Source organism: Varanus komodoensis, unplaced genomic scaffold, assembly GCF_004798865.1.
Source record: "Varanus komodoensis strain SLA01 unplaced genomic scaffold, ASM479886v1 scaffold43, whole genome shotgun sequence".
Taxonomy (NCBI): domain Eukaryota; kingdom Metazoa; phylum Chordata; class Lepidosauria; order Squamata; family Varanidae; genus Varanus; species Varanus komodoensis.
In genome coordinates, this window is record NW_025335985.1 from 5,007,592 (window position 1) to 5,022,098 (window position 14,507).

A 14,507-nucleotide genomic window follows, 5' to 3' on the forward strand; every position below is an offset into this window, starting at 1 on the left:
TGCTGGGTTCACACTGAAGTGGGAGTGGGAGCTGCATATCTAACCTGGAATCCGCAAGTGCTGTGTCTCATTGTGAGTTAAATGACTCACAATAAGCTGCGGCATGTCATCCGAACCTGATCAGAACATCTAACAACAGAATTCACAAAGAAAACACAGGGGGAGCTTGAGAGGTCCGCCTGGTGCCATCATTATATGCTTTTCAGTGCCAGGTCAAGACCTTTTCATTTGACCAATATTTTAAAGTTAATTAATTTTAATTGTATATTTATTCATTTAATTCATTTAAACCATGTTATTTTATACTCAGGCGTGGTGTAGCCAATTTATTTGTTTAGGACTGGATATTGCATTTGGGGTTTTAATGTCTGTAAACCATCCAGAGAGCCCTTTGGGCTATTGGGTAGTATATAAATGCAATCAATCAATCAAAGGAAATTCAGGGAGGACCTGGGGGCCTCTTAAAGATGCAAATGAATTGAAGAACAACATTAATTGGAGATTATCTGGATGGGATATTAATTGGTTGTTTTTTCTTACCGTGAAATTTCAACAAGTCCTAGTAATTCTCCTTCAGTTTTCTTAAATGCACACGTGTGCACATCCACATATATTAGCATATGTAGATTTTATGCAGATCTGTGCCCAGTGGGCCTGGGCCATGCATTGCTTTGGATTAGGAACTGGGGGATGGTTGAACACGGATGGTTCCAGAAGGTCCCCTCTTTGTGTATAGAGCAGGGGTGGACACCTTCAGGGGATCTGTGAGCCATTTTCACCTTCCTAGGTTCCTGCCCCATGGGCTGCATTCCATGGGGTGCCGTGGGGTGGAAGTACAGTCCCCCTCAAAATAGTTGCGTTTGTGCTAGACTGGCCAAATTTAGTTTGCTTTGAAGCTAAATTTGTCTTCTCTAGTGCTCGCTCATGCTGTGCAGATCGAAGTTATTTGCACAGCAGGGGAAATTTGCTCTGTTTAATGCTCCACAGCACAGTCCTTTCTTGGGTGTGGCAGGAGCGACATACGGCATGCGGGCCACACGTTGTCACCCTGGCACAGGGTGTGTCCGCTCTCCCTGGTCCATCTCCATAGACGGCTTCAAAGAACTTTCACCTGGCTGAGTTTGCGACATTCTCAATCCTCTTCCCAGGCAAAAGGCAGTTATTTCTCTCTACCTTTCATGAAGGAAGATACAAAATGGGGAAATAGTGTTTCCTGACCAGAGTAAGACCCACAATTATCCCATCTGGGAGTCAGGGCATTCTTAAATACACATTTGTATAGGGAGAAACTGGTGTAGTATACAACAAAGGCTTAGGGTGTTTAGGATCACCTCTGCAGGACCTGGTCACTGGCCCACGTGAAGGCCTGTAAGGTTGGTGGGCTGTAGGCACCGAGAAAACTGGGTGGCAGCCCCTGCTTTGTGAAACCCCCAAGAGATCCAAGGGCTGGCCCCTTTGGTTGCAGCTTTAAAGAACATACTGGTTTTCTTCAGCTTTCATCTGAAGATTTGCTTTTAATTCTTCATGCTGCTATTTTTGGTATTGGCTTATTCTAAATTAATGTTTTCCAGTTAACTCATGGGTTTATGTTTATCTAGATAGGGTTGTATCCAAGGTTAGTGCTGTTTAGAACAGACTGTCTGACATGAATGGGACTCATTAGACTAACTATGGATGTAACCCATAGAATTGTATGTTTCTACTATAAATTAGTTTGGGAAGATTGCAGTCTTGAAAGGCAATCAATCCGTCTGTTTGTCAGTCAGTCAGCAGCCTAACCTTACATATTTAGAGCCAAATAACAGGGCAGAAAGCTAGATTCCCACACACATCTGAGCACAGCACCTTTCTTCTAAAAATAAAATAATAATTAAAAATTCATTACCTTTTCCTTGGACACAACCCAAATTGGGCTGGAGGGCTTTCAAATGTCCTGTGACATTCCTGTTCTGCACGAAAGCTTATACTGGTAATTCATACCCACTTGTATGCACTGACTTGTGCCACAAGAACCCATGTAAGAACTCTGCTCCTCTCATAAGTTGTGCTAATGCATTCAGTGCAAAGGCAAGTGCTGGCAACATGGTGACTCTGACTGAAATCGCATGACGTGGCTCTAGTGGAAACTCAAAATCAAGCCTGGGCAATCACTTCCATAACCCAAAAAGATACTTGGAAGGGGGAAAAAATCAACCTTAAAAACTTCCAAACCCTACAAAAACAAAATGGAATAGCTTGCACTACCGGGTTGGAAAGTAATTTATTATGTTACTAAATCAAACGTGGCAAGAATTTCAGGCTTATCACAGTATTGAGAAACGTCATCCTAAGGAATTATCAAGTTATTTAAAATACCTGGGAAGCTTTCAACTATATTTGTCATTCACTGCAGGGTTTTGCGTTATGTCTGCGAATGTCAGGCTGTAATCCCCATAGATAGTTCTCCTTCTTCCATTTCATCTAGCAGTGTGCTTCCTTGTTTGTACCTGTTGAATATTGCAGAAACATACGGCTGTTGTTTTAAGCAAATACGCTGTCTCCTTGCCAACAGGAAAATCCTGTTTCTGATGGCTTTCTTTTACCAAGATGCCATGATGCATGAAAATATTTGTGCGTTGCCATATCAGAATATGTAAGTGCCTTTCCAATTTTCTCCCCCCACCTCCACTACTCTGCAACATTGGAAATTAATTAAATCATGCACTGAGACAAGACCTTGGCTATCAAAACTGATGTGGAAGCCATGTCAATTTCAGGTGCTTTTGTGGATCAGACTGCAGACGGATAAAATCAGACACCTGATTTTAATTTTGTGCTTTTCCTTTTTTTGAAGCATCCGTTTAAATTTTTCTTATCATGTTACATCTGGCTCCGAGCAAAATGTACTGGCCACACCAAGAGTGTCCGAGTGAACTCTTCCATTTATTCAAAGGTGGTTTAACCAGCCTTAAAATCTGATGGCTGTTTGCCAGAGGTGCCCTTTTACCCCCCTGGGCTTGGCTCAGACATGCGCTGAACCGAGTGGGCCAGGGTCATCTTCTGCTTGTTTGGAACTGAGTTGGGGTCAGTCTCTCATTTCTCAGCGTTCTGAGTGGACCAGGCAGGAGAAGCTTTGGAGGCAGTCTGTCCTGTGATATCTCTGGGAAAGGAAATGGGGGAAAGCAGAAGAGGTAGAAGCAGCAGCTTCCCCCTTTAGGAATGGCCACTTAGGTTGCAATTCTAGACACTCTTACCTAGGAGTAGTTAATGGTGTAGCTAGACCTGAACCTCAGGGCTGAGGACCAGAGTCCTGAATCACCCAGAGGGCCAAGGGGGCATCAGGAGCAAACTCCATTTTATCCCTAGAGTTGTGTTGATGCTACGATTTCAGTGAATCTAAAATTTTGTTTTTAATCAGGCTGGGCTAATGGTTTTGTTACCATTTTTGTTTTTTGTTCTTGTTCTAGTAAATAAAAAATGGGGAAGATAAAGGGAGGTATAGAGATTAATTCTGATGATGATGATGATGATGATGATGGTTTGATGGAAACATGGGCAAGAGAGAAGTTAGTTGCATGATTCACAGATGACATGGCCAACTAAAGCTCCACCCCACACAAGACCATTAAATCCAGGATCTAAAATCACCTAGCTGTGCTACTGGGAGTAATGGTCTTTCAACTCAACAGAACAGCCTTTTTCAAAATGGTGCCTTTCCTGGGAATGGTGGGAGTAGACGTGCAGCACATCTGAGGTTGCCAGACTGGAGAAGGGCTGCAATAGAACTTGCTTTAGATTTGGCATGCCTAGGATTGCACTGTTCATTGCATCAGGAACTTAAGTGGTCATTTGTGCCAATTCAAGGGCTAATGATTCAGACTTGCTTGATTGTGACTCAGATTTAATGGCATGTGATTCAGATTTAATTGGTTATGATTCAGTTGGTTTGATTCAACCAGTTGCTGTTCATGGTGTTGGCATCAAATCTTTCAGGAACATGGTTGGATAGAAAGTATATGAATTTGCAAGGTAGGCCCAGTCCTGATATCAGTTCTACTTAGCTTGTGTAGAACCCTTGTAAGATAGAAGACTCACAACAAGAAGTAGTAGATCACTATATATATGCTGAGTGGTGGAATGGGAAAGATTAATCTCCATCACAGGCCCAGTCTGCATTGGTGCCCCATGTCTGCTGCTTCCCCTCCCCTCCCCTCCCCTCCCCTCCCCTTCAACTGGAAGTTGAAGTCTCAAACATCTGGGGCCATCAGGTTGAGGACGTTTGGTTTAGTTGGTTTCCTTGCATATGTATTTCTCTTTCCATTTGCAATATAATTCTTTTTGGAAATCAAAATTGATGTTTCCCATGGTAGATCTAGATGACATTGTCATATGGGGACTTGTCAAATACACAGTGCTTAATTTCTAGGTCAGAGACAGTGATTCAAACATGCCTGGAAGACCAACCTCTTGCACTGAATGCCTTGTCCTTAATACCGGCCATCTGGGGACTAATTGTTAATATTCAAGGCTGAGTGGAACGAACTCTGAATGTGCCGAAAGGCACTACAATTGCTGTTATTGATTCATGGTTTAATTTTAACACTGAGAAAAAGTTTCAGGGTGCTAAACCTTTGAAATTCTTCCTTCACATTGAGATCTGTCAAGGTGGCAATCATGGTATCTCATCACATGATCATAGTTTTGTGCAGCAGGTTGTGCATGGAGTCTCTTTTGGCCCAAGGCTAAATTTCTTTTCAGAGGGAGTCTTGGAGGTCATGTTCCAGTGCTGAATGTGGTTCAGGGGCAGAAGTATATCAGCAAGTTTTATTTTAATACTCTTCTGGCTGGTGATTAAGTCTTAGTAGAGGAACTTTAGAGGGAGGAGATGAATATTTGTACAAAGGCCAGGAAATCACCTCAAACATTTGATGGTTGGTGAAAGGGGTTATGGCTTTCTGGACCCAATACCAGAAGGTTGTAGTGGGGCCTTTGAAAGTCCATACCTGAGTTTCTGCTATACAGTAATGGCAGAAAGACTTACTATAGAACCATCTATGTGGCACATTCTAAGTATATCTTAAGGATAACTTAAGGTGCCGACAAACACGGGGTTATTTGTCACACACATGATATGTCAAGGCCTCAAGGTAATTCTGGTTCTTAAATTGTCACTAGATGCCAACAATGTATGAAGTACCAAGTGGTAACCTCTTTGAAAACTGGAAATTCTCTTGTAGACTTAATGTTGGTTGTAATCATTTTAGAGAGAATAGTGAAATATGTCTCTCCTCATCTTCTTTTTAAAAGAACTTATTATTATCAAGAAATCAGAATGGCATTTACACTGGTTTTAGTATATTGAGGGATAGTTTGCTGTCTTTAAAAAAGGGACCCATTCTAGTTGTCTCAGAAGAGGCAGCTCTGAAATTGCTTCAACTTCAACCTGCTCTTGAAGAATCTCAAATTCAGATGATTTTGCCATCTCTTAGCTGGCCACAAGTCTCCCTCTACCTTGACTAAAGAATTTTTGATTGATTTCACATGTTCCTGGGTTCACTTATTTGCCAGGCATTCTTACAGATGTTTGTCTGCTCAGAGACAGTCATATTGAGTTTTTTGAGGTACGTATGCAGAAGATTGGATAGAATTGTATTCTTAGTTTCCTTGCAATCTGTAATCTTCCATTCTGAAACTGTTTTGGTCACCCTGGTGGACTACCTTTGCCACAGGAATTATGGGGATCTCAGTGCTTCTGACTGATCTGAACCTCCCATGGGCCGCGTTGTTCTCCTAAGCCGGCTGTTTGGACACCCTGTTCCATGGTTCCTATCTGATGGGCTACTTCCTATTTCCAGTAGGTGGCACTGGAAGACCACTTCTCTGCTCCATGGCGTTTCTGCTGGGAGGTTCTGTAGAGTTCCATCTTGTCTTGTATGCTTTTAACATTTACCTCAGAGAAGTAATTCAGGAATGTGGAGTAAGGTGATAATATACTGATGTCACTGAGGACTATTTTTTTTCTTTTCACTGAGGTTTGGAATGTGCTGAACAAGTGCCTGGCGTTTGGATGGGGGCTAATTATCTGGTGCTCACACAAGTCCAAATTCCCATTGGTAGAATAGGGTGAATAAGTTTGGACAGAAAAGGTCCTTCAGCATCCAGCATGGAAATACCGGGGTTTTTTCCTGCATAGGATTGAAGTTTTAGTTGACTAAGGGTTTGAGAACCAGGGAATGGCCTGTTCTGGACTGTGCTGTAGTCCACCTGAAGAATTGGGTCCACGGGACACACTTTGCTGTATGGACAAATGCCAGAGTTCAGTCTGTGACTTCAGCTGGTGAACTGACTCCGGTGCTTCTTAAATAAGCATGATATTTCCACAAAGCTGCACACCATAAGAATGCCCAGCTCAGATTAATGGAATGTGTTGCACGGGCCTTGCTTGTAAAGGCTGCGCAGGCACTTGCAATCCATTCTGAATATAGGAGTTGGGAACTAGCAGAAGTAAATCTGAGCATATTTGATGACTGCTGAAAGATCTGCACTGGTTGCCCATTTGTTTCTTGGTACAGGTCAGAGTTACGGTTCTAAGCCAGCCTCCCCCAGTCTTGCACCCTCCAGTGAAGTTGGACTTCTAGGAATTTCAGGAGCTGTAGTCCGACACATCAGGAGGGGCCCAGGCTGCAGGAGGCTGCTCTATATAAGGAAGCCCGAATTGTCTGGCACCCAAATATCTCAAGGATCCACCACTCCCATATGAACCTGCCCTTTTCTGATGATCTGCAGGGAAGATCCTGCTCTGGGCTGAAGCTTAGAGTTACCAAGAGCAGATGGTGTGATCGAAACCGCCTCACCTGCCAGGTATCTATGGCCCAACGTTTAAGGATGCTTAAGTGCAAAGCACTTTATGGTGCTTTGGTTTGATCTTTTGGACATGCTTTGCTTTTATCTGCAAACTGTATCTAAGGGTTGCTCTGAGCCTGGCCAGAATGGTTTTTCTCTCCAGTGAGGAAGTTCAGAGGTCATCATCATGTCTGTGGTTAGAGCATTGATTCTGGCTCAGACCAGAGGGCTGCACCCTGTGGCCATGCCAAGACACGACCCAGCTCCTCCGCTTTTAGATACAAAGTGCAGATCAGTGTGTTTTAAGGGTTGTATCTAAGATTGGTCCTCCTTGGAACAGATGCATTGAATGGGGTTTGCTAGACTATTATTAGATATGTAGGTGGTCATATTACACAGCTTTACATTGTGAAAACAGTTACAAAGGAAAACACAAAGGATTTAGGGTGCCCATCCACAAAGAAACCCACCCTGAAATTTTCACCTGGAGTGGCATTTCCGGTGAATGGATCCAAGGGTGTCATCAAGCCAAGCACTTGAGGATCTTTGTGTGAAGCCACGACAACTTCAGTAAGACTGTAGAATTTCTCAGGGGGCTCTTCTCACATCTGTATTTCTCACTTGGTGGATGGCAGAAGCTTTGGGTGAAGAAATATTTCAAATGTTGACATTAAAAATTCAACCAGAGGAACTGACCTTTGTAGAATTCAGTCTCTTGCACAGAGGATGCATCACTCCGGTACCCATTTTAAAAAGGAGGGGCTGGATGCATATTGGCCGCAGTCCTGTGCACACTTTCCTGGAAGTAGCTTGCCCTGAACACAGGGAATCTTCCTTCATAGTAAGCCAAGTTATCATGATGCTTTTGTTGACAATCCCCTAGAGGGCAGTGCAGAGTTAGTTTAATGTTTGGCTTGAACAAGCACATCAAGTTCTTTTCTCGCTTGTACTTGGCCTGGTAGAGTCTGGTGACAAAATGTGAAGCCAATCATTTGATTCTTTTTCTCCTGCACAGGCCAGCAGTTTTTGTCCTGCTTATTGTGAAGGGGCCTGATGCCTCCACTAGAATATCAGAATCACTAGAAAGCTCTTAAGGGGTGTTCCATGGTATTTGAATAAACTGGGCCCTCATTTCAAGTTGTAATGATCTGTCTGTGCCCTCTAAAGCATTAGATTTTAATCATGAACAGAATATGTCACAAAGCAAAGGTCAATCAATCTGAATTGCTTCTGCCAAAAAGAGTACTGAAAACAAACAATGACTGTTTCTGATTCAGGTCCTACTTGCAAGTTTATTTTTGTATTGTATAGAAAAAAAAAACACTTCCTTTTTAATTTGTGCTTAACCTCATTTTTCCCATGTGATGCACCCTCTTTTGTGCATTTCCTATGGATTACCGAAGGGATATAAAGTCCTGCATCATTCCCACAGGATGATTTGGTGGGTTTTTCAGCCCAGGCAGAAACAGTGGATTGCTTAACCACATAAGGCATTTACTGTGCGCTTGTCACTTCTTACTCTTGGTTGCTTATGGGTTCTTTAGATGAGGTCAATATCCTCCAGTTTTGCTTTTCTATCTAACCAGCACTTTCAGCAAGGTTTTAGAGGGGGGAAATGTGGTATTTAATTACGAAAGCAAAAGAAAGTGCAACTTCCTGTTCTGTATTTGCATTATTCCACTAAACCACAGCACCACCTAGAGGTTATGTAGCAGGAAAAGAAACACATTGTTCAGATCTCATTTCTGTACTGAAACTGAAAGCAGGTGCCGTGGATTATCAGTTGATTAACATCCTCATGTAGAAAAGTGCTAAGGTGCCTCCTCACTCAGGGAAAGCTTTTTCAGGCCAATAGGATATACCAGTTCTAGGTAAGTATCATGAAGATCAGGCTGCATTTGGCTTGAGTCTGTATTAATATCAGTGCAATTCTTGAATAAAATCTATCAAGACATTTTCAGCTCCACAGGCATCAAGAAGATAATGGTCAGTTGGTGCTTAACTTTGTCTGAAATGGACCCAGTGATAGGACTTTTAAAAATCTATCAAAGGACACCCATATACAGTCGAACCTTTTTGAATGCCTGGTTCTTTTCCCTCTCTGTTTTACCCACAGTGGAATTCTGTATTGCATATGCATACATAAAAACATCCTACATCTATTTATGTGTATCTATGTTTTGTGGCTGGATATTTATAAATGCAAGTGCATGCTAAGGGAACATCTGTTCTTGGAGTTTAATGTATCAAAACTGATCACTCTTAGAACTTATATTAAGAAAGGTTGACATGAAATATCAGGCAGTTGAGTTTTTGCAATTGGCAAACAGCTGTGAGCATTTTGTGAGGAGTGGGGGGGACTGCCTCAGCCATACAAATGTGTTATTGTATAATAACATGATATGAGTTCTTCTCTGTTTTTTCCTTCAGTCTCCAAGGGCCAAGAGATTCCTAATATAAATGCAGACTATCCCAGTTATCACATAGAGAACATTGCCAAGCATGCCATCAAATCTGGCTAAAATTTGCCCCTTTTCTTAGCCAAGGAACCCATCTTGTGCTCTCCGTATTTTTCCCTCACACCTGATATTAGGCCAGTTCTTGGCCCACCATTCAGATCAGAGGCTGGCGGAAGTGGGCAGAGAACATGAGCCCTGCTCCAAGTTCTGCTCTTGAATGATTAAAATTTAAACTGCCTGCCCTCAAAACAAGAATTAAGATGTCTATTTTAAGAGCAAGGAAAGAGCAAATGTGCCACCTAGAAGTCAAAAGGTGCCACAACCTTGCATAACATTTGCATGTGTTAATTGTATGACGGTGGGTGCAGATTTAGACAAAAGTCTATTTATTATTTATTTATTTAAAGTTTTTATATGCCATCCCCATTGCTACATAGCCTCGGGATGGCTCACATCAACAAACAAACAAACAAACAAATAAATAAAACAGTACAATTACAATTACAACTTGGAAACACACTGGTTGCACAATTAAAACTATAAATATTAAAGATTATTAAAATACTGTTTGAATAAAAAGGTCTTGGCCTGGCGCCGAAAAACAAATTACGATGGCGCCAGGCAGACCTCCCTGGGGAGCGCATTCCACAGATGGGGCGCCACCGCAGAGAAAGCCCTCCTCCGGGTACTTTGCTTCCTATTAACTCTTATGGAAGGCTCCCTGAGGAGATCCCTGCTGCCGATCTCAAGGGGCGGGAGGGCAAATATGGCCGCAGGCGTTCATTTTTATTAAAAATTAAAATACACTGCTAGGCATAGTCAGACAGAAAAAGTCCTGCGACTCCTGCCTTGCTCTGCGCAGCATGGCTAGTGGGGAGGTGCAGGACTTCTTTTTTTCTGTCTAAACAAGTAGAGGCCTTTTCCCTAAATAGCAAAATGGGAATAGAGCAGATCTCATTATATTATGCAAAACCAGGGGTGGGGGGCCTGCCCATTCGGCCTGATGTTCAAGGGTTAACTGCTGGCAGGCAAGAGTCTGGATGGTTCATAACTTGGTGCTGGAATTGCACTGGACAGCCTTTCAAGTAGAAGGCGGCTTCCAGTGGAAGACGGTCTTTCATAAAAGAGGACACAGAGCCACCCCAATTCGTGCGGAAGTGGGGAGAGATTCTCAGCAAGAGGTAAATAAAGCTTGAGTGATTAAAGCTTTAATTGGAAAAAATGCCCCAAGCCACAATGTAATTTAAGAGCATTTCTTTGCCATTACTTCTTATGCTTCTTCATAACTTTATCAACGGTCCTTTTGATGAACTCAGTCATGGTGTGGGAGAAGGACCCTGCTCTCCAGCCTTCGCATGTTTGGCTGTTCACACCTGGCCCCTGTTCAGACCTTCCCTGGCATTCACAGAGGTCTGGGTGCAAGATGTTGGCTGTCGGGCCAGGGACCAAGGCCTCCTTGTGCTCAGTGTAGAGACACACAGCAAACATTCACCCCCATTTCTGTTGACATGAATGGATTGTGCCTTCGATAGTCATTATGCCTGTGGCATCATCATCGAACAGTACACTTGTGATTTTAAAATATCTATACCATGCTTCACCCAAGATCTCACTGCAGTTTCCAAAAATTAGACACGTATTCAACACAATCAAATGTAAACTAAAATCTGAATAAACCAATAGCCAACAGAATTTGAGAGCCCTGGGGTTATTACACTTCCTGCTTCTCTGTAAGATGGAATATGGAGTGGGAAGAATCATGTATGATGTGAAGCGGTGGATGAGCAAGGCAGAGGGGCAGGCCAATGGGAGCAATGACTCCCTTCTTCAGGTAACCACTAAAATAGATCCCCAAGTAGATGTTCTACAGAAATTCAGGATAGACATTGATTTCAATATGCATGTTTATGGAATTAGAACCCCATTGGATCTCATCCTATATTAGCCCCACCCAGGGCTTGCTTAAGTGAACCAGAGAGCACAAGGTGTTTTGGTTCATGTCTGGTTCTCCCTGGGCATTTTTAACACATCATTATTTATTTGTTGCATCTGCTTTTGGATTCATTGTAGATTTGAGCCAGCGCTACTACATAAAATTTGATTTTCCACTATCTAACCTCTAGGTGGCACTAAGGTGTGGTGGAATAGTGTGAATGCAGAAAAAGAAATTGCATTTTCTTCTACCTTCAGAAATAATACACTATTTTCTGAAAAACAAAACAGTAAAAGTACTGTTTACAAAAGGGAGGGAAACTAGAGGATTACAAGGTCATCAAAAGAGCCTGGAAAAACTATGAGTAGGGGAAAATGAGCACATAGTAAATACCTCAAGCAGAAATGCTCTTTATGACAATTTTGAAGAGCACCAGGCAGACTGGATGAAAGAGAGGAGGCCCTTGATATAGGGCTGTTGTTTTCATTTATGTAGAATGTCATATACAATTGTATTATTATGGCAGGGCTGAGGAGATTCTGTGGCCCTCCAGAGATTGTTGGACACCATTTCAGCAAGGCTTAAGCTTGGCATGATGGGGGTTGTAGTCCATCAGCATCTGGAAAAGCTGGTAATGTGGGGGCACTGAGAGCTTCTTTTTTCATTAAATTACATTTCTTGTCTTGGATTCTACCCACCTTGTCTTGGGAACTTGAAGATATCTGAGAGGGTAACTAATAAGACTGATCTAATATGCAAATAATGCATAGATCATGCCATAATGGAAAAATTAAATGAATTAACATGGATGCTGGGACGGGCCTTTGGTGCCTGCTTCACAGAATGGTACTTTTCCATGCTTTGCATCTGAAGTTATATGCTGGTTTTCTCCAATCTGGTACTTTCAAGAACTGCTGTCTTACAATTCCATCACCCCAGCCAGCATGGCTAGCTCCTAAAATTTGATAAAATTTGGGTGCTGGGGTGTTTGCAAGATAGATTTCTACACATGGAAAAATGTTGTGTGTAAACGAGCTTGCTTATATTAAAGTGGCAATGTAGATGTAAGGGCAATTTCAGCCTCTGTCCCCTCATGCAGTTAATTCACCAACAAATGCCTGAGACACAGCAGAGTCCTTGCTGTGGAGAAGTAGAAACAATGCGGGACATTTTCAGAAAGCCAGCACGTGTGGGGTGGGAGAAGTGCTGTATTTTGCTTAACCAGTCTATTGGCTGATTTCTGATAAAATGGCTCTGTTAAGATATTGGGAGGAAATTTGACTCACATACCTCAGAGCATAACATAACATTTCCAAGTTTATCTATTGACAAACTAAATAAGAGAGTGGTAGGGTTCAGATATAACAAGCCACACTCAAGGGCTGAATATGAGTTGAGTGTGGTCTGGTATGGAACCATGGGTTGTCGCTGAAACACTGGTTATCATGCTGTCCGAACCCAGCCAAGCTAATAAATATGGATTGCGAACTGTTGGATTGTCCTCCAACAGAAGACCAAGCATTCTCTTCATGGGTTATTCATGGTTAGTAACAGTCCGCATTCATGGTTCATGACAGATTAATGACAACACACTCAACCAACCCATATTCAGCCCTTGGGTGTGGAAGATCATGTTGTCTGAACCCAGTCACTACCTTGTTTAATATGTAAGCTGCTCCTGCTGCCTTTTTTGCTTAAGGAGTGACATATACATGTTGAAAATAATACAAAAATGCATCTCAAAAATAAACCTAACTTTGCTGGTGAGTTTTGATATTACAAGCCTATTGCCAATTAAGATATGAGGAAGAATTTTGATTCACATGTTCAAGATAAGATGCAATTCTAACATGGATGTTGGATTTAAGGTGTGGGTTTTGTTTTCCATGCGGTTCGTCTTAGCATGTCTATCTTAATGACATTCAGTACTTACGCTCATGCATAAAACACCATGCATGGTGAAAAGGCAGAGGAGAGAACACACATTTGTGTCTTTGCACAACACTGCAGGTCCTGGAGATGTACAAACACATGCATCATATCAAGTTGCTGCTTTCCAAATTTGGAATGGGAACAATCATCAAGAAAACCTAACCATGAAACAACTTTCCCACAACTTTTAATACAGATAGGGGTTTGCCCTTAGATTGTTTTTCTTCAGGAAATAAAAAAATCCCAGCCTAATTATATTTTGGGTGATTTGGATTTGCTCCATCTAGTTCATTTTCCCAGGCACAAATCAACATTAATCTCTACATTTCTTTTAGATGCCAGATTTACCTGACTGGTATAATTTAGTTTGCTAATGAACTATCCAAATAGCCTACAGTCAAGACAATCTAAAAGTAATCACTTCATGAGATAATTGGTCATCTGGATCTAGGCTGTGAGTCACAATTGCAGCTAAGAATGTGAGAGACTTCCCTGGTGGATCAGATGCACCCAGTCACCAACAGTGGTCAACCAGGTGCCTCGGGGAGGCTCCTAGGCATGGCATGAGGGCAGCAACCCTTCCCAAGCATTTCTAGGATTTAGGATTCAGAGGGGTCCTGCATTCAGAAGCATGCAGTGAGTCCCAGTTTGCTTTGACATGGTCCAAAATATCATGGCAAGACCATTGTGAATTACTCCAGTCCTGTTTCACCTCCATTGCTTTCTTAATCCTTTCTGCGCTCAGTTGAAAGTGTCGGTGTTGCCTGTCAGGTCTTCAACGATCTGGCACATGAGTTACTTAAAGGCTGTCACAAAGAGGAAGGTCAAGATCTCTTCTTGCTGATGCCAGAGTGCAGGACACAGAATAATCAGTTCAGGTTGCAACAACCCAGATTCAGGCTGGACATCAGGAGAGCAGTACAACTGTGGAACCAGCTGCCTAGAGAGGCCTTGGGCTCTCCCACACGAGAGACATTCAAAAAGAAACCGGACAGTGGGATGGGGTAACGTGGTGTCTGACGACAGCAGGGGGTTGGACCCGATGGTCTTCTTGGCCCCTTCCAACTCTGCTATTCTATGATTCTAAACCTGCCTCATCAGACTATTGGCTTACCTTGCACAGAGCTAAACTGATCAGTAAGAGCAGTGCAGGATTTTCCAGCCTCGCTTGGGGATGCTGTGGGAGGTGCCCGGACTTTCTTCATGACAGCAGCAGAAAAGATGTGCTCTGTTGTCTTGATTATGTCCTTCCAGCGACCAGGTCAGTGTGTGTGGATTTAAAGAAAGGAAATGACTAATGGCAAAGGTTTCAAGCCTGCCTGACATGTGGGGGTCCTAATTCGGATGAGACTGTGGCTCTG